The sequence below is a fragment of the Pseudorca crassidens genome, chromosome 3, assembly GCF_039906515.1.
Source record: "Pseudorca crassidens isolate mPseCra1 chromosome 3, mPseCra1.hap1, whole genome shotgun sequence".
Taxonomy (NCBI): Eukaryota; Metazoa; Chordata; class Mammalia; order Artiodactyla; family Delphinidae; genus Pseudorca; species Pseudorca crassidens.
In genome coordinates this window covers 68,445,349-68,466,205 of record NC_090298.1, presented here as the reverse complement: position 1 = coordinate 68,466,205, position 20,857 = coordinate 68,445,349, and the positions used below count along the sequence as shown (strand labels likewise).

At 33.2% G+C, this 20,857-nt stretch overlaps 1 non-coding gene across 1 annotated transcript; it reads left to right on the top strand.

Moving 5' to 3' along the window:
- The first annotated feature begins 1,235 nt into the window (after nt 1–1,235).
- LOC137222824 (U6 spliceosomal RNA) lies at nt 1,236–1,340 on the top strand. Its single transcript, XR_010942615.1, has one exon. It is a non-coding gene; the product is annotated as a U6 spliceosomal RNA (small nuclear RNA).
- Nucleotides 1,341–20,857: the final 19,517 nt, after the last annotated feature.

The following is a 20,857-nucleotide window of genomic DNA, read 5'->3' as shown; positions in this document are numbered from 1 at the left end:
AAAAGTGCTTTATGATAAACAGGTGATCTCTGTGATTTGAGATTTGAAGTCAATTGATATTTTTAATTTCTCAAATATTACATTTAATATTGCAATATTCATGTTTTAACATTGCTTCAACAACACAGTTATATACATTAATGGTAAACACATATTGTAGTAAAATTCTTATTTTTTCATAAAACTGTTTCTAAACTGCACATTAGTAAAACAAGAAATCCTTTTCTGTTAGAAGCTACAGGAAGTGCTAAAATATTAAAAGTACAATTATGTGAAAAAACAAATTTCTTTTTTTAATGATTCAACTATTTCCTAAAAAATTAATATCAGATGCATTTAGTGAGGATTTTCATCTTTCATAATAACATGGGTTCTGATCTCTATAATAATCCTTTTGCAGTACAGGAAAATTTGCTTTGCTATCATTAAAACCTTAAGGCACTCGAACTGACCTGGAAAAGGGTAAATGTAAAAAATAAAAATCAATTAACTTTAATATTAGTTTTTTCATGTCTTGAAAGATTTTTCCCTTTGTTTACTTCTTAAGAAGTATAATATAAATATAGAAAGACATAGGAGAAATGAGAATTCAGATACAAAGAACATAGGAAGGACACCTGAAAATGAAAAGCGTTAATAAGAATCAAGATAAGAATGGTTTACATAATTGATAACTAAGGAGGAAATGAAAACCAATCTCCAGAGGGCAAAATTTGTTGTTTATTTTTAGTTAAACGGCCTTATTGTGTACTACCTTACTTAACCAAACTCTAATCTTTCTTTCAAAGATGATAACATTTTTAAAAACTGATAAAATCAAGATTCACAGTGATTAGGTAAATTTCCTACAATCATATAGCTGGCAAGTGATAAGCTGCACATCAAAACTAGTACTGTATTAATTCATTGCTAGACCTATTAGCCTTTGCTCAATACTCTAATGGGAAAGCAGTAATGGTAGGTTTAAACCCAACCAATGGTAGAAGGTTATTTTTAAATAGCTAATAATTATAACAACAAAAATGACTTCCATTTATTAAGCACGTAAAAATAATAAGCACATTCTAGGTGTTATATATACTTAAGTAATTTAATCATCAGAAAAGCACAGAGTTAGTGCTATTACTTGCATTTTGTAGATATTAAAACTGAGTCATTGAGAAGTTAAGTTATTCAAACCAAAGTTAACCTAGATTTAAACATAATTAAATTAATTAGATCAAATAAGCCAGACTGTGCTCACTTCAGCAGCACATATACTAAAATTGGAACAATACAGATAAGATTAGCATGGCCCCTAAACAAGGATAACGTAAATTTGTGAAGCATTCCATATTTTAACTGTATAGCACAGGGAATGTTATCCAATATCTTGTAATAACCTATGATGGAATATAATCTACAAAAAAAATTACTATACTATATACCTGAAATTAATGCAATATTGTAAGTCAATTAAAAAAAAAAAAAGGCCAGACTTAAAACAAAGGTCTGACTCCAGAGCCCATACTTTTCTTAACTGCCTAATGTTGGTTCTGCAAGTATGGATGGTTAATTTCAGGTCCAGAAGTGAGGTAGATGAGACACATGTGGAAATGTTGCCATACATACTTATAAAATTAATATATTACTTATTCATTTTTATTACTGTTTTATGTAATTTATATTGATTTTCATGTAAAATGATTGTTATCAATTTACTTTTAAAGGGGTGCTGGTATGAAACAGCCCTATAAATGCTCTTCAATATAACTTTGATAATTAGTAGTACTATATATCTTTATAACATAAATGCAATTTTTCAACATATCTTTAGCTATGTGGTTCAGCATTGAAACCCACAGAAGTTAAATTTAATGTTTACATCCCCAAAATGAGAAGGTACAGCAAGTCCAGTAATATATGTTTTCTTTAGGACAAAATAGCAATAAAGAATCTAATATTTTATTAAAGAAAGTGTATTAATAATTAGCTTTATAGAAACACTGTTTAAATGATAAGGATTTTTATTTAAACAATTTAACAAGTATGTATACATTTGAATGGTAGCATGAAGAGCTCTGTTCTTCAGTGAAAGAAGTATAATTGGTTAAAATTATTTTTAAAAATTAAGGTCTCCAGATATTTCCATAAGTGTATACAACAAATATATAAACATTTATTGAAGGATATCTAAAACATAAAGGAATAGCAAGAGTCTGTATCATTTGAAACACAGTTCACACCTCCTCTCTCATTCTCAGCTCAGAATACTAGAAAATCCAATCCAAGAAGGTGTAACCAAACATGTAAGTCGTCCTCTTTCTCTAGCTTAAAGTTGAGAGCTATATTATCACCCTGAGAATTGCAGGTTGCCAGCATTTCATACACATGTGCTCTGCTCCTCAGATCCAGTTTCAAAGCCTAAATTCCTAGAGAGTATGATCAAAAGATTAGGGGTTTTGTTCTTCCACTAATTCCGCACTGATAGAATAGTGGCTTTACCTCAGGCATGGCACACCAAAACTGTTGTCCATCCAGCTGTCCTCACTCCAGCTTGCTTACAGGACAATGAATGAAATTGAACCTTTATTTTATACAAAATTTAAGTCAAAAACCTAAATTTTATAATTTAAAATTATAAAACTCTTAAGAAAATAGGGGGGAAACTTCATGATATTGAATTTGGAAAGGATTTCCTAGATATGACACCAAAAGCCCAGGCAACAAGAGTAAAAATAGACAAATTGGACTATACCACCAAATGACATAATCAACAGAGTGAAAATGTGTCTGTGAAAAGCCCAGAGCCAGCATCATACTTAATGGTTACCAATTGAATGCTTTTGCTGTAATAGCAGGAACAAGGAAAAATGTCCATTCTCATCTCTTGTATTCAACACTGTATTGAAGATTCTTCCAATTAGGACAATTATGTAAGGAAAAAAAAGAAATAGAAAGCATCCATGTTAGTAAGGAAGAAGTAAAACTGTCTATTTGCAGATAATATAATCTTATAGCTAGAAAATCTTAGGAATCCTCTTAGAATTAATAAGTGAGTTTAGTAAGTTTGCAAGATACATGATCAATATACAAAATTAATTGTATTTCTATATACTTGTGATGGAAAATATGAAATTGAAATTGAAAAAGACAATTCCATTTATAATAACATCAACAAGAATAAAAATAGGAAAATAAATACTTGGGAATAAATTAACAGAAGAAATGTAAAAGTCATATTCTGAAAACTACAAGAAAATAGGGAGACATTCAGTTGTTATTAATCAGAAAACTTAAATTTGTTCAGATGGCAATAACCCCCAATTTGATCTTAAGATTCAATGCAATATTTATCAAAATCACAGTTGGCAATTTTTGCAGAAATTGAAAATGTGATCCTAAAATTCATATGGAAATTCAAGAGACTCATAATAGCCAAAACAATTTGAAAGATAAAAACAAATTTCAGGTATTCATACTTCCTGATTTCAGAATTTACTACAAAGTCACCATAATCAAGATATTGTGGTACTGTCATACATTATTTGATTTTCAATGAGAGCGCCAAGGCAATTCAATACAGAAAGAGGGGTCTTTTTAACAACTTTGGCCAGAATGACTGGATTTTTGCATTCAGAGAATAGAGTTTTACCGCTGCCTGCCTCACACCATATACAAATATTTAACTCAAAATAGATCAAAGACCTAAATGTAAGAACTAAACTAGAAAATGCTTAGGGGAAAACAAGCATATATTTTTCTGACCTTGGATTAGCCAATGGCTTCTTAGATATAAAACCAAAAGCACATGTAACAAAAAAAAAAATACATTGGATTTCATCAAAATTAAAACACCACATAACTTTGAAGGACACCATCAAGATACTAAAGTACACCCCACAGAGTAGGATAATTATTTGTCAATCACATATCTGACAGGGGAGTTGTATCTAGAATATAAAAAGAACTCTTACAACTCAATAATAAAAGGACAATTAACAAATTAATAAATGGGCAAAAGATCAATAGACATTTCTCCAGAATAATCAGTAAATTACCAATAAGAACATAAAAGGGGCATTATGCTAAGTGAAATGTCAGAGAAAGAAAGACAGATACCATATGATCTCATTTATATGTGGAGTCTAAAAAAAGCTGAACTCATGGAAACAGAGAACAGATTGGTAGTTGCCAAAAGTGGGGAGTGGAGGGATGGGGGAAGTGGGTAAAGTGGTCAAAAGGTACAAACTTCCAGTTATAATATAAATAAGTTCTGGGATGTGGTATATAGCACTGTGACTATAGTTAAGTTCTCATCACAAGACAAATAATTGTAACTATGTGAGGTGATTGATGTTAACCAAACTTATTGTGGTTATCATTTTGCCATATATTCAAATATCAGATCATTATGTTGTACGTCTTAAACTAATACAAAGTTATATGTCAACTATACCTCAGTGAAACTGGAAAAATTAAAATAAAATCAGTTGATTAGTAACCTTTAGAAAAAGAAAGACTATGAAAAGACATTCAAATATCTTCAGCCATAAAGGGAAATGCAAATCAAATCCACAATGAGATATCATTTCACATTAGGATAGCTATACGAAAAAGACAGAGAACAGTTAAGTGGCAAGAATATGGAGAAATTGGGACTTTCATACATTACTAGTCAGATTGAAAAATGGCACAGTTACTTTGGAAAATATTGTGGCAGTTTATGGAAAGGATAAACATATACTTACCATGATCCAATAATTCTACTGCTAGGCTTATACCCAAAATTATTGAAACCATGTTCACACATAAACTTGCACACCAATGTTTATAGCAACATTATTAATAATAGCCAAAATGTAGAAATATCCCAAATGCCTATCAGCGGAGGAATGGAAGAACACAATGGAATATTATATGGCAATAAAGAGGAATTAAATAATAATACATGCTACAGCAAGGTAAACCTTGAGAACATCATGCTACATTAAGGAAGCCAGAAACAAAAAGTCACATATTATATGATTCAATTTATGACTTGTCCAGAATAGACAAATCTATAGACCAAAAAGTAGATTCAGTTTTACTAGGGCTAGAGGGGTTGTGGGGTTATGCTAAAGGGTACAGGGTTTATTTGGGGAATGATGAAATGTACAAATTGATTGTGGTGATAATTTACAACTCTATCAAATACTAAAAATCTTTAGATTGTATACATGAGATGGGTGAATCGAATGGTATGTGAATTATATCTTATCAAGATGTTTCAATTTTTTTTTACAAATATATATTAAACACCTACTACATGATATGCACTGAACAAGATACTAGGATTTAAAATAAGAAAGCACATGAAAAGAGGCTCAACATCACTAATTATTAGAGAAATGCAAATCAAAACTGTACCAGTCTGAATGGCCGTCATCAAAAAGTCTATAAGTACTGGAGAGGGTGTGGAGGAAAAGGAACCCTCCTACACTATTGGTGGGAATGTAAATTGGTACAGCCACTATGGAGAATAGTATGGAGGTTCCTCAAAGAACTAAAAATAGAGCTACCATGTGATCTTTCAGTCCCACTCCTGGTCATATATCTAGAAAAATACATAATTTGAAAAGATACATGCCCCCCCAAATTTCACTGCAGCACTATTTACCATAGCCAAGACATGGAAGCAACCTAAATGTTCATTGACAGATGAATGGATAAAGAAGATGTGATATATATATATATATATATATATATATGCACAATGGGATATTAACCAGCCATAAAAAAATAATGAAATAATGCCATTTGCAGCAACATGGATAGACCTAGAGATTATCATACTAAGTGAAGTAAGCCAGAGAAAGACTAATGTCATATGATGCTGCTTATATGTGGAATCTAGAAAAGAAAAAAAAAGGTATCAATGAACCTATATACAAAACAGAAATAGACCCATAGACATAGAAAACAAACTTATGGTTACCAAGGGGGAAAGGTGGAAGAGGGATAAATAAGGAATTTGGGATTAACATATACACACTACTATTTATAAAATATGTAACTGACAAGGACCTACTGTATAACACAAGGGACTATACTCACTATTTTGTAATAACCTATAAGGGAAAAGAATCTGAAAAAGAATATATATATATATATATATATATATATGTATAATGGAATCACTTTGTTACCTGAAACTAGCACAACATTGTAAATCAACCAACTTCAATAAAAAAAATAAGAAAGTATTCCTCTTATCTTAGAAATATTATGATATAACATATATAATAGGAAGATGCCTTTTGTTCAAACTTAGGCTTAGATGCTTTTCTATTGAGTGGTTAATATGCATTTAGTCTTCAATTTCCTATGTTAAAAGTCAAATAATATTATATAATCCAATCTTACTTACTTGCTTTTTAATGAAATTCATTGTATTTTAAAGACCAGTTTGAGAGATAGTTTATACCAGGGGTCCCCAACCCCCATGCTACATGACCTGTTAGGAACCGAGCTGCACCGCAGGAGGTGAGCAGAGGGCGAGCTAGCGAACCTTCATCTGTATTTACAGCTGTTCCCCATCACTCACATTACTGCCTGAGCTCCACCTCCTGTCAGATCAGCAGTGGCATTAGATTCTCATAGGAGCATGAACCCTACTGTGAACTGCACATGCAAGGGATCTGGGTTGCATGTTCCTTATGAGAATTTAATACCTGATGATCTGAAGTGGAGCTGAGTCAGTGATGCTAGCACTGGGGAGAAGCTACAAGTACAGATTATCATTAGCAGGGAGGTTTGACTGAACAGAGATCATAATAAATCAATTGCTTGCAGACTAATATCAAAACTCTATCAGTGAGTGGCAAGTGAAAACAAGCTCAGGGCTCCCACTGATTCTGCATTGTGGTGAGTTGTGTAATTATTTCATTATATATTACAATGTAATAATAATAGATATAAAGTGCACAATAAATGTAATGTGCTTGAATCATCCCCAAACCAACACCACACTCCCACACCACCCCCACCCCGGTCCATGGAAAAATTGACCTCCATAAAGCTGGTCCCTGGTGCCAAAAAGCTTGGGGACTGCTGGTTTATACAAAAACACACATTTCAACAATTAATTAGAAAATAAATTCTTCATTGCAGAAGTGTTAATTAAATAGCCAAGCTATTTATTCATTTAAAAATCTATATATCTCTACTTCTTAGGGTATACTATTCTTGGCAGGTGGAATACTATATGTAGTGGACAATTTTCAGTAGTGACACTGCCTTTTTGGAGCTAGCATTCAATTGTGAGAGACAGTAATAAATAAGATAACTAAGTCATATAGTTTGAATGTTATATAGTGATTATTGCAAAAATTTAAAAATAAATTAGAAAATGAGAACTTAAAATGTTGAGAAATGTGGTTAGAAATGTTGATAAGGTGGTCAGGAAAAGAAAGGCCTCTCTGAGAAGGAGCCTTATGGAAAATACCCACATTTACCTTTTTGTGTATATTTAGGGATCTTATGTTTATAAATATCATTTACTCTAAGTGGTCTTGTTAGATGTAAATAAATCTAAGACAAGTAAACTCTGCTCTAATTTCTCTTTTCCCTGTTTTTCCTCTCTTCTCTCTCCCTCTCCCTCTGTTTCTTCCTCTCCCTCACTCTATCATATTTCAGAACAAGCCGCACTAGTTCTATTAAAATGTAACTCTGTGTGTGGACCCACCTTTCTGTCAACTAAGAATTGCTAAAAGTTCACAGTAGCCTTAGTATAGCAAGGATTCACATGGCTTCTTAATAAACCACTGGATGGAAATTTCAAAGTTAAATTTTTGTTCTTTATATTTTTCAGCCTGGTAATTCTAATTCTTTCCTTTTTTCCCCCCCATATTCTACTATCGTCTGCTCTGACATTTTCTTCCTGTTTCAAGATCTGACAAAAGTTTACCCTACCCTCCAAGCAATTTACAAGTGTGGGTAAGTGTTTCATAATCGGACAGCTTTGTTGTATATGACACCTGTTTATTTTCAAAGAGGCATGGGTGGTTCGTTTTCCATGAAATCAGAACAAAAATACATGTATGGCATGTCATCCTGTACCTCACACTGAAGCAATCACTCCTAGAAAAGCCCTATTATTCTGCATTTCTTCCCATTGAGTTTATAATCTAAAGCAATACTTTAAGTCACAGGGGAAATTGAGCTCAATTCTTTGTCTGAAGGATATGTACTCCATATAATACAGTGACCAAAAATATGCCAAATTGTCAACACTCAGTTTATAACAGCTCAGGCTCATGTGTAACTAGAGGATGATTGTCTGGGAGGTCCAGAGTCATTCTTAGGTGGATTGTAAATCAGTGTGAGTTTGATGAAAATAAACTCTGATTTCTAGGAAAGTAAATGTGGTATGCTGAAAAAAACCTTCCCAAGTCCTAATCCCTAAAATGTTAGCTGATATGGAAAAAAAAAAAAAAAAAAAGACTTTGCAGATGAATAATGTTAAGGATCTTGAGATGTGTAGATTATCCTCAGTTATCCAGGTGGACCCTAAATGCAATCACAAGTGTCCTTATAAGAGGGGCCAGAGGGAGATTTGAGATAGAAGAAAAGCCAAGTGACCACAGAGGCAGATATTGGACTGAATAAGAATGCCTACAGTCACCAGGAGCTGGAAGAGTCAAGGAATGAATTCTCTCCTATACCTTATGTAGGGAGAACAACCCTGCTAGCACCTTGATTTTAGCCCCATAAGATTCGTTTTTGACTCTGGTCTCCAAAATCATAAAGAGAACCAATGTCTTTTGCTTTAAGCCATCAAGTTTTTGTTAATTTATTACAGCAGTCATAGGGAACTAATACAGTAGATATGTACTGAAACATCGAAGTTGAAATAAATGTTTTAAATTAAAAGAACTGATAGGATAACAAAATGACTTTTTTCCCCTTGGATTAAGGATTCAGTACACAAATAATTTTATAAACTACATTTTGATGTTTATATATTAATGGGGTATTTTGTATTGAAAACAACATACTTTGGCACTCTGCCTTAAATGATACATGTGCATTAGTAATGTTATAAAATGTTAATTTTTAATTCATTTTTTTCTAGTGAGGCCCATGAGAATAATCCAATTTATACAGAGATCTAGTTTTAAGTCATATAGTGAATTCTAAAACATGCTTTAAATGTGGTGGAATTAATACAGAAAAATGCAAATATAATATTGTATATTAGTAAAATATATATTTTGATCTTAATGCATTTAAAGAAAGGATCAGAAACTTTTTTCTTCTTAAGATCATATACGGTGAAAATGCTAAGATTTGTAATTAACATTACAGTATTTTAGACCTGGAAATATCCCTAGAGGGCATTTTTTAAGTCTTTCATTTTATAAATAAGCAAACTGCAGGCTGGAGAAAGTGTAGACTCTACATATTTTATTGATTTGCAGTAGGAAAAAAAATTTTTTAACTCATAATAGCATCGTATCGTACTTTGAAATATATAGTTTTAAAGCAAATAAAGTCAAAATGAATGCAGAGTCTCCCTACCTAGGTTAAATAGCAGTTGATCTTTGTGTTCATGGTAGAGTTACATAGATTGATCAGAGATCCTTCTAATGCTAATGATTCCACAAATAGGATCTGTTTATTTGGAGATGGTACATAAATGGTGTTAAAACCTGTTAAGGGAGGCATGTCACTTCATTAAATGAAAATGGAGTGACCTGAAGTAAAAATTAATCTGAGCTTCATTCTATGAGTACCTCAACTTTTCAAAAAGGAAGAAACTCTGACTGAAGAGGTAAACATGATGCTCTACCTTACCAACCCCTACTGTTGTCTGAATTAGAATCCTTAAGTCAGGACCAACAAGATAATGGAAGAACTCTCATTCTCCCTAAGAGACAGAACTGTGACACAAGAAGAGTATGCTTTCCCCATATCTTTTCTACACTTCCATCTGTTTGCAACCAAACTAATAAGACTTCAAGTTGCAATAACCAATGAGAAGAAAGTGAGAGTAGTGGGGGAGTGGCTGAGGGGAAGGAGGAGGGGGGCTATTCAGAGGTACCATAATAAAATTTTAGAGGTTTATACCACATGGATAATATACCCTCATGAGGACAGAAAATAACCTGGAGAACATTTCAAAAGATTACCTTTTCTTTCTTTTCTTGGTGTAAGTTAAGGGTTGCAGAATTCCATGAGTAAGGACAAAGGAGATATCTTTGCTTGCTACAGGGAATAAAATTAGGACTTGTGTATTTCAACTTGATCTTATAAGAATATAAGAATAATTCATGAGAAGGAGAAATAAGTTCCATCTAATCATTTAGTCTCTGGAGCAATGACAAATCTGAGTATATTTAGATTTCTGTTTGTATAGCTAAAGAGAAAATAACAACATTGGATACATCAAAAAAAAAAAAAAAGAAAAAAAAGGAAAAACTACTGAGAAACTCAAGTAGGTTGTAAATCTGAAAATGGACCTCAATATTTTAGCGTGACTTCAATAACTGGCAATTTCATATAGTATATATTGAATCCCTCTTTCATCTGCTGCATGCCAGGGTTGGAATTTTGCAGGTAAAATAACAAAGGAAGAATCTATGCACACTTTCTTTAGATTCCAGCAGTTTAGTTATGTGAGTCATATTCTTTTCTTTCTTTTCTAAAATTTATTTTTTTAACATCTTTATTGGAGTATAATTGCTTTACAATGGTGTGTTAGTTTCTGCTTTATAACAAAGTGAATCAGTTATACATATACATATGTTCCCATATCTCTTTCCTCTTGCCTCGTCCTCCCTCCCACCCTCCCTACGCCACCCCTCTAGGTGGTCACAGAGCACCGAGCTGATCTCCCTGTGCTATGCAGCTGCTTCCCACTAGTTATCTATTTTACGTTTGGTAGTGTATATATGTCCATGCCACTCTCTCGCTTTGTCACAGCTTACCCTTCCCCCTCCCCATATTCTCAAGTCCATTCTCTAGTAGGTCTGTGTCTCTAGTCCCATCTTGCCCCTAGGTTCTTCAGGACCATTTCATTTTTTTTTTAGATTCCATATATATGTGTTAGCATACAGTATTTGATTTTCTCTTTCTGACTTCCTTCACTCTGTATGACAGACTCTAGGTCCATCCACCTCACTACAAATAACTCAACTTCGTTTCTTTTTATGACTGAGTAATATTCCATTGTATATATGTGCCACATCTTCTTTATCCATTCATCCAATTATGGACACTTAGGTTGCTTCCATGTCCTGGCTACTGTAAATAGAGCTGCAATGAACATTTTGGTACATGACTCTTTTTGAATTATGGTTTTCTCAGGGTATATGCCTGTTGTGGGATTGCTGGGTCATATGGTAGTTCTATTTGTAGTTTTTTAAGGAACCTCCATACTGTTCTCCATAGTGGCTGTATCAATTGACATTCCCACCAACAGTGCAAGAGTGTTCCCTTTTCTCCACACTGTCTGCAGCATTTATTGTTTGTAGATTTTTTGGTGATGGCCATTCTGACTGGTGTGAGATGATATCTCATTGTAGTTTTGATTTGCATTTCTCTAATGATTAATGATGTTGAGCATTCTTTCATGTGTTTGTTGGCAATCTGTATATCTTCTTTGGAGAAATGTCTGTCTAGGTCTTCTGCCCATTTTTGGATTGGGTTGTTTGTTTTCTTGATATTGAGCTGCATAAGCTGCTTATAAATTTTGGAGATTAATCCTTTCTCAGTTGCTTCATTTGCAAGTATTTTCTCCCATTTTGAGGGTTGTCTTTTTGCCTTGTTTATGGTTTCCTTTGCTGTGCAAAAGCTTTTAAGTTTCATTAGATCCATTTTTGTTTATTTTTGTTTTTATTTCCATTTCTCTAAGAGGTGGGACCAAAAGGATCTTGCTGTGATTTATGTCATAGAGTGTTCTGCCTATGTTTTCCTCTAAGACTTTGATAGTGTCTGGCCTTACATTTAGGTCTTTAACATGTTTTGAGTTTATTTTTGTGTATGGTGTTAAGGAGTGTTCTAATTTCATACTTTTATATGTACCTGTCCAGTTTTCCCAGCACCACTTATTGAAGAGGCTATATTTTCTCCACTGCATATTCTTGCCTCCTTTATCAAAGATAAGGTGACCATATGTGCGTGGGTTTATCTCTGGGCTTTCTATCATGTTCCATTGATCTATATTTCTGTTTTTGTGCCAGTAACATACTGTCTTGATTACTGTTGCTTTGTAGTATATTCTGAAGTCAGGGAGTGTGATTTCTCCAGCTCCGTTTTTCTTTCTCAAGGTTGCTTTGGCTATTCACGGTCTTTTGTGTTTCCATACAAATTGTGAAATTTTTTGTTCTAGTTCTGTGAAAAATGCCAGTGGTAGTTTGATAGGGATTGCATTGAATCTGTAGATTGCTTTGGGTAGTAGAGTCATTTTCATAATGTTGATTCTTCCAATCCAAGAACATGGTATATCTCTCCATGTATTTGTATCATCTTTAATTTCTTTCATCAGTTTTTTTTTTTGTTGTTGTTGTTTTTTGGAGCATGGTCCTCTTACTGTTGTGGCCTCTCCCATTGCGGAGTGCAGGCTCAGCGACCATGGCTCATGGCCCTAGCCACTCCGCGGCATGTGGGATCTTCCCAGACCGGGGCATGAACCCGTGTCTCCTGCATCGGCAGGTGGACTCTCAACCACTGCGCCACCAGGTTATCCCCATCAGTGTCTTATCAGTTTCTGCATACAGGTCTTTTATCTTCTTAGGTAGGTTTATTCCTAGGTATTTTATTTTTTTTGTTGCAATGGTAACTGGGAGTTTTTTCTTAATTTCACTTTCAGATTTTTCATCATTAGTGTATAGAAATGCAAGAGATTTCTGTGCATTAATTTCACATCCTGCTACTTTACCAAATTCATTGATTAACTCTAGTAGTTTTCTGGTCGCATCTTTAAGATTCTCTATGTACAGTATCATGTCATCTGCAAACAGTGACAGCTTTACTTCTTCTTTTACAATTTGGATTCCTTTTATTTCTTTTTCTTCTCTGATTGCTGTGGCTAAAACTTCCATAACTATGTTGAATAAGAGTGGTGAGAGTGGGCAACCTTATCTTGATCTTGTCCTGATCTTAGTGGAAATGCTTTCAGTTTTTCACCATTGAGGATGATGTTGGCTGTGGGTTTCTCATATATGGCCTTTATTATGTTGAGGAAATTTCCCTCTATGCCTACTTTCTGCAGGGTTTTTATCATAAATGCGTGTTGAATTTTGTCAAAAGCTTTCTCTGCATCTATTGAGATGATCATATGGTTTTTCTCCTTCAATTGTTAAAATGGTGTATCACCTTGAATGATTTTTGTATATTGAAGAATCCTTGCATTCCTGGGATAAACCCCACTTGATCATGGTATATGATCCTTTTACTGTGCTGTTGGATTCTGCTTGCTAGTATTGTGTTGAGGATTATTGCATCTATTTTCATCAGTGATATTGGCCTCATCTTTGTCTGATTTTGGTATCAGGGTGATGGTGGCCTCGTAGAATGAGTTTGGGAGTATTCCTCCCTCTGCTACATTTTGGAAGAGTTTGATAGTTTAGGTTTTAGGTCTTCTCTAAATGTTTGATACAATTTGCCTGTGAAGCCATCTGGTCCTGGGCTTTTGTTTTTTGGAAGATTTTTAATCACAGTTTCAATATCAGTGCTTGTATTGGTCTGTTCATATTTTCTATTTCTTCCTGGTTCAGTCTCAGAAGGTTGTGCATTTCTAAGAATTTGTCCATTTCTGCCAAGTTGTCCATTTTATTGGCATATATTTGCTTGTAGAAATCCACTTAAATATAAAAACACAACTAGGTTAAAATAAAGGGATATAAAATGATATACCATTATAACACTGTTCCAAAGATAGAGTGGCTACATTAATGTCAGTAGATTTCAAAGAAAAGAATATTATTAGAAAATTTTAAAAGGATACTTTTAATAAAGAAGTAAATGTATTAATATATCATAGCAGTCATCGTTTTTTAGCATCCCAAATATTTATGCATATAATAACACATGTTCTAAATATGTGAAGAAAATAAAGATAAAACTTGAAGGAGAAATAGACAAATCCACAATTACAGTTAGAGATTTCAATGTCCCTTATTCCACAGTTAATCAAACAAGTAAACAAAATCAGTGAATATGCATAATGTTGAACAAAACTACTAACAAAATTAACCCAATTGACATTTAAATAAGAGTCTACCCAGTAATAGCAGAGTACACATTTTTTACAGGTGACCATAGCACACACACCAAGACAGTTTATATTCTGGGCTTTAAAACAAGTTTCAATGAATCTAAAATAATTTCATATAAAACATGTTCTGTGATTATAATAAAATCAAACTTTAAATCAGTAATAGAAATATATCTGGGAATTTCAAAATGCTTGGAAACAATATATCAAACACTCAAATAACCATCGTATCTAAAAAGAAATAAAAAATTAAATTAGAAAGTATTTTGAACTGAACAAAAATGAAATCTCAACATATTAAAATTCGGGAGATCCAACTAAAGCACTACTTTTTAAAAAAATTTTATAAGTGTAGTTGATTTACGATGTTGTGTTAGTTTGGGGTATACAACAAAGTGAATCAATTATACATATACATATATCCACTCTTTTAGATTCTTTTCCCATACAGGTCTTTACAGAGTGTTGAGTAGAGTTCCCTGTGCTATACAGTAGGTCCTTATTAGTTGTCTATTTTATATATAGTAGTGTGTATATGTCAATCCCAAATCTCCCAACTTATCCCTCCCCCTGACCCCCTGGTAACCATATGTTTGTTTTCTACATTCTTAACTCTATTTCTGTTTTGTGGGTAAGTTCATTTATACCCTATTTTAAAATTCCACATATAAGCCATATCATATGATATTTGTCTTTCTCTGTCTGACTTACTTCACTCAGTATGACAATCTCTAGGTCCATCCATGTTGCTGCAAATGACATTATTCCATTCCTTTTTATGGCTGAGTAATACTCCATTGTATATATGTACCACATCTTCTTTATCCATTCCTCTGTCATTGGACATTTAGGTTGCTTCCATGTCCTGGTTATTGTAAATAGTGCTGCAATGAACATTGGGATGCATGTATCTAGGGAGATATAACACTATCTTCCTATATTTGAAAAAAAGAAAGTTCTCAAATCAAACATCCCAGATTTCACATTAAGAATCTAGGAAATGATGGGCAAATTAAACCAGAAGTAAGCAAAAGAAAGGAAATGATAAAGATTGGAGTGGAAATCAGTGAAATAGAAAGGAGACAAAGAATAGAGAAAGAGAATAGAACCAAAAGCAGATTCTTTAAGCAAATCAGAAAGATTAATAAAAACTTTAGCCAGACTGATCAAGAAAAAAAGAGAATAGTCAAATTAGCAATAGTAGAAATGAGGGAGGTTACAACATCACAGATTTTCTAGATATCAAAAGGAAAATAAGGGGATATTATGAATAATCAAGTCAATAAACTAGACACTAGATGAAACTGACAATTTCTTTGAAAAACATAGACTACGAAAACTCACTTAAGAAGAAATAACCTGAGTGTTCCTATATCTATAAAACAAACAATGTTTTATTTACAAACTATTCCACAAAGAAAACTCCAGGCCAAATTTTATTCCAGAAAATTGAGGACTAGATATACTTCCTGATAAATTCTATGAGGCTGGCATTGGCTTGATACCAATAGTAAAGTAAAAGGACATTACCAAAAAAGAAAACTATAAATTTAAATGCTTCAGGTCCATAGATGCATTTTAAAAAGTATGCTAACCAATGATACATAAAAATATAAAATATCATGACCAAGTGCCTTTTTTCCCCCAAGAATGCAAAGTTGTTTTACTATAACAAATAAATTTTGAATAATCAACACAGAAAAAACAAATTTTACTACATTGAACATCCACATCAGATTAAACGTAAGAGTTTTTTCTTAACCTGATTAACAGCATCTACCAAAAAAATACAAAGAATATCATTCTAAAGTGTAAGAATCAAAGTCTGTTTTTCCTTTAATATCAGGATCAACATGCCTATTTCTGCACTCATCACTTCTATATAGCATCATACTAGAAAGTCTAATGACTATAAGGCAAGATAAAGAATAGTAGCTTCCAGATTTAAAAAAAAAGTAAAAATTCTTTTATTTGAAGATGATATGATCATATATGTGAAAATCCTACAATGTCCATAAAGAAAATTCCAGGATTTATAAGTGAGTTTAACTAATTTTCAGGAAAAGAGATCAACTGTATTTTTATATACTAACAATCAGATATTAAAATTAAAACTGAAACCATTAACAAAGAATTAAATGAGATATTTGTCAGTAAATCTCATAAAAGATGTGCATCACATAATACTAAAAACTACAAAGTATAGTTGAGAAAAATTAAAGCTCTAAATAAAGAGATTTACCATGATTATAGATAAATGATCCAATATTGAAGATGTCAATTCTTTACAAAATAATGTATAGATTCAAAGCAACTTAAATCAAAATTCAGGAAGTATTTTTAGTAGAAGTTTAAAAATTTATCCTAAAATTCATATAGAAGAGAAATTACCTGATATCATCAAAGTATCTTTTAAATACAAGATGAAATTTGGAGGACATACACTGTTGTATTTCAAGATTATCATAACATACAATGTTTTATTGGCATTAAAGATAGACAAAGAGATGAATGATAAGGAACTGAGCCTACCTAGTCATACTTCACTGAGAATATCGAAGTAATTAGAAAGAAAATATACTAGTGAGCTTGACTCTGAAGTTAAAATTTCATGTACGGGTGAATGAAGGAAGCTAAGGGATACAGACATAGGTGCAATATCAAACATATAAGAGAATCTGATTTGATTTTGAAATGTTGATATAGACTACGTGATGGAAAATGTTTTTGTTTTTTGTGTTTTTTTAACTAGCCAACATTTTTGGCTAGCCAGTTATTTTTGGATAGCACATTTCATTGATTTTGGTGAAATTATGTATCTCCTTGCTCTACCCTCCCCTATTAAGTCAAAGGGTGTGTCTGTGATCCAGGATTATAATGGAATTCTCTCTTTGGGGAATTCATCTCTCATGTTGGAAAGTCCAGAAGAAAAAATAGGTAAGGCTAATCCACTCTAATGCTCAAACCCTAAAGATATTACCCATTAATTCCTGCTACCAACTTTCTAAAACTACTTTGATTCTTGTGCTTTCAAAAGTCTGCTTCTTCGGATTTTGCTCCAATTCTTTGAAGTAATATTCTTTTTTTTTCTTTTCTTTTTGCTACTTTTATCAGATTCAGTTTCTGTTGCTTAAAGACAAAGAATCACAACTGTTGCAAGGTGTTAATTGTATTTCTTGATGAAAATATCAAAATACACAGATAGAAATGTAGGCCAGGACCCAGAGAAAATGTTTTGTGTGAAGATACAGATTTGGGAATCATATAAAGGGATTGAGTGAGATTTCTGATAGAGAAAAAAAAAGTATAAAATAAAATTTTGGAAACATGCCCAAAATATAAGTGCTTGACAAGTTATTAAAATCAAGCAACTTAACATACAAGTGCATGATATTCTATATGTTAACAGCAGAATTAACCTTATGTTTCATTAAAACTGAACAATCTTCTGGAATCATAGGTATCTTGACTAAATAGGCATTCATATAGCCTAACTAAAAACCAGGTGATAGAAAAACTTGACTCTGAACATACACAGAAACTGCTTCTCCAAACCTTAGAGACATACATAATCTTTATATTGTCCCCCATTTTTTTTTTTTTTTTTTTTTTTTTTTTTTTTTTTTTTTTGCGGTACGTGGGTCTCTCCCGTTGCGGGACACAGGCTCCGGACGCGCAGGCTCCCTGGCCGCGGCTCACGGGCCCAGCCGCTCCACAGCATGTGGGATCTTCCTGGTCCGGGGCACGAACCCGTGTCCCCTGCATCGGCAGGCGGACTCTCAACCACTGCACCACCAGGGAAGCCCTGAACACCATTTTATTCTTTTATGCCATTTAAAACACAACAAACATCAAAACCACACGATAAAGCTGAAGCTTCTCAGAAAACGTAATTTGAGAGAATGATAATATTGTTAATGTGTAAGTTAATTTTCACTTGTAATTTGAGACATCAGTCTCTGCTAACTACTATGTACTTTTTTCTCCTTCAAAATTTTGCTTTGCACTTACACAGCATCAAAAAAAAAAAAAAAAAAAAAAACTAAATCAATCTAGGCAGGGTATCAGAGCTTTCTCAATTTCAATAATGCAATTAAATCCCATTACTTTTTGGCAGGCTACTAAAAAAGCACCATGATGCAAAGAATTCTACTAGTTATTTAGTATTGCCAGATTATGTTTTATCAACATTCCATAAAATGCAGTCGATATCAAACAAATATTTTGTTTTTTATAACCCTTATTATTTATAAGATTTTTGAGTTGTCATTTTTAATGCCCTAGTACATTGCAAAATATTTTTCCCTTATTTGTTCCCACTATCCTTGAAAGTTTCACATATTGCTGCTATAATATGACATTCATTACAGGTACCTTAATCACTTTCAATTACTTTTAATGTGATAAAATTCTATGTTATGGAGTTCTTAAAGTGTTTAATATGGCATCATTCAGCTAAGTTAAATACCCTCAGGTAACATTAATTATTTGATTTAAACCTGCAGAACAAAGACACTTAGATGAAGTTTAGATTAAGAATTGCAGTTTAGCTATTTACTCATGTCTTCACATAGGGAGGAGGGAGCTGTTGGAGATACTGAGAGAGTAGACAGAGGAAGGAGAAAATGTAAAGATATCAGCTTCTTGAATGATAAAGAGCAAAGATGTTGCTATATTTTCCATTTTATTAATGAATTACTCCGGAATTACTTTGATTTTATTATTTTAAGACAGACTTCAATGAATATGAATATTTAGCATTTATAAAGCTTTCTATCTTCCAAGCACTTAGCTAATTAATCTTTAAAACACCCTTGTGAGGATAAGTATCATTATACCTTTTGACACATAAAGAAACAGATACACAAAGAAAGGTTAAATGCTACATATTCTATTTCACAAGCAATGGAATGGAGATATGAGAATCACAAATCTCAGAAAGAATGAGATCATACTCATATTACTTGGCAATTATCATTTAATTCCCCATATTAAGTCAATAGCTACTTGCACTATACTGCTATACAAGAATGGTGCTTGCCATGGGCATAGACAAACAGCTCTTGCTTGGAGTACTGAAAAAAGAAGATGGCTTAATAATAGCAGCAGAGTAATTTATACATTAGGGAAAATCACAAGTATCAGTAGAGTTGTTTTTTTTTTTTCCTTTTTCTCTCCTGTACCAACAGAAAGGAATTCAGCAGTTTTTCTAGGACTTAGTCTCTCGCCTGTGTTTTTACTCCCATTCCTTCCAGACATCCCCTGGATCTCACCTTGCCATAGGCATTCCTGAATCTTTTCTTGACTTCAGTATTTGTTCTCCAAATCCATGGTGCTTATACCTGTTCAGGTGACAGACTCCTGAAAAAAATTATGCATTTTACAGATCACTACAATGCATTTATTTATCATCATTTTAATCTCATCTTTCAAACTTGAAACCATTTTACCTACAGGAAATTTGATTCTATATGTAGGCAGTTAAAACTGAAAAGAAGTCCTTAAACTATATTAGTTAAACACGACCATTTACTTTTAGAATTTCTGGGAATTTTCTTGTTTTAAATTGCCTTCCCTTCTTTGCAGATAAGTGATAGCTTGTGTCAAATACTTCAAAGACATCTAAGAAAAAAAATTACAATTACTGTCATTAGTGATTAGAAAAGTAACTTGATTAGTGTTACAATTTTTATACTAACCCTATTATCAGTTTTAAGTTTTGGAATATGTTCCCTCTTGTAGGATATACCTGTTGTGTTGGATGAAGACTTGCTAATCACTAACCTGAAAACACACACACACACACAGATACAACTCTTCTAACCTAAAATTCTATCAATTGTTTAATCTTTAAAAAAAATTTTTTTTATTGGAGTATAATTGTTTTACAGTGTTGTGTTAGTTTCTGCTGTACAATGAAGTGAATCAGCTATATGTATACCTATATCTGCTCCCTCTTGGACCTTCCTGACCCCACCCCCATCCCACCCATCTAGGTCGTCACAGAGCACTGAACTGAGCTTCCTGTGCTTCATAGCATATTGCTATCTATTTTACACATGATAGTGTATATATGTCAATCCTAATCTCCCAGTTGGTTCCACCCTCTCCTTCCCCCACTGTGTCCACATGTCCCTTCTCTACATCTGCACCTCTATTCCTGCCCTGCAAATAGGTTGATCTCTACCATTTTTCTAGATTCCACATATATGCGTTAATATACAATATTTGCTTTTCTCTTTCTGGCTTCACTCTATATGACAGATTCTAGGTCCATCATATTTCTACAAATGACCCAATTTCGTTCCTCTTTATGGCTGAGTAATATTCCATTGTATATATATATACCACATCTTCTTTATCCATTCATCTGCCATTGGACATTTAGGTTGTTTCCATGTCCTGGCTATTGTAAACAGTGCTGCAATGAACATTGGGGTGCATGTGTCCTTTTGAATTATGGTTTTCTCAGGGTATATGCCCAGTAGTGGTATTGCTGGGCCGTATGGTAGTTCTATTTTTAGCTTTTTAAGGAACCTCCATACTGTTCTTCATAGTGGCTGTATCAATTTACATTCCCACCACCAGTGCAAGAGGGTTCCCTTTCCTCCACACCCT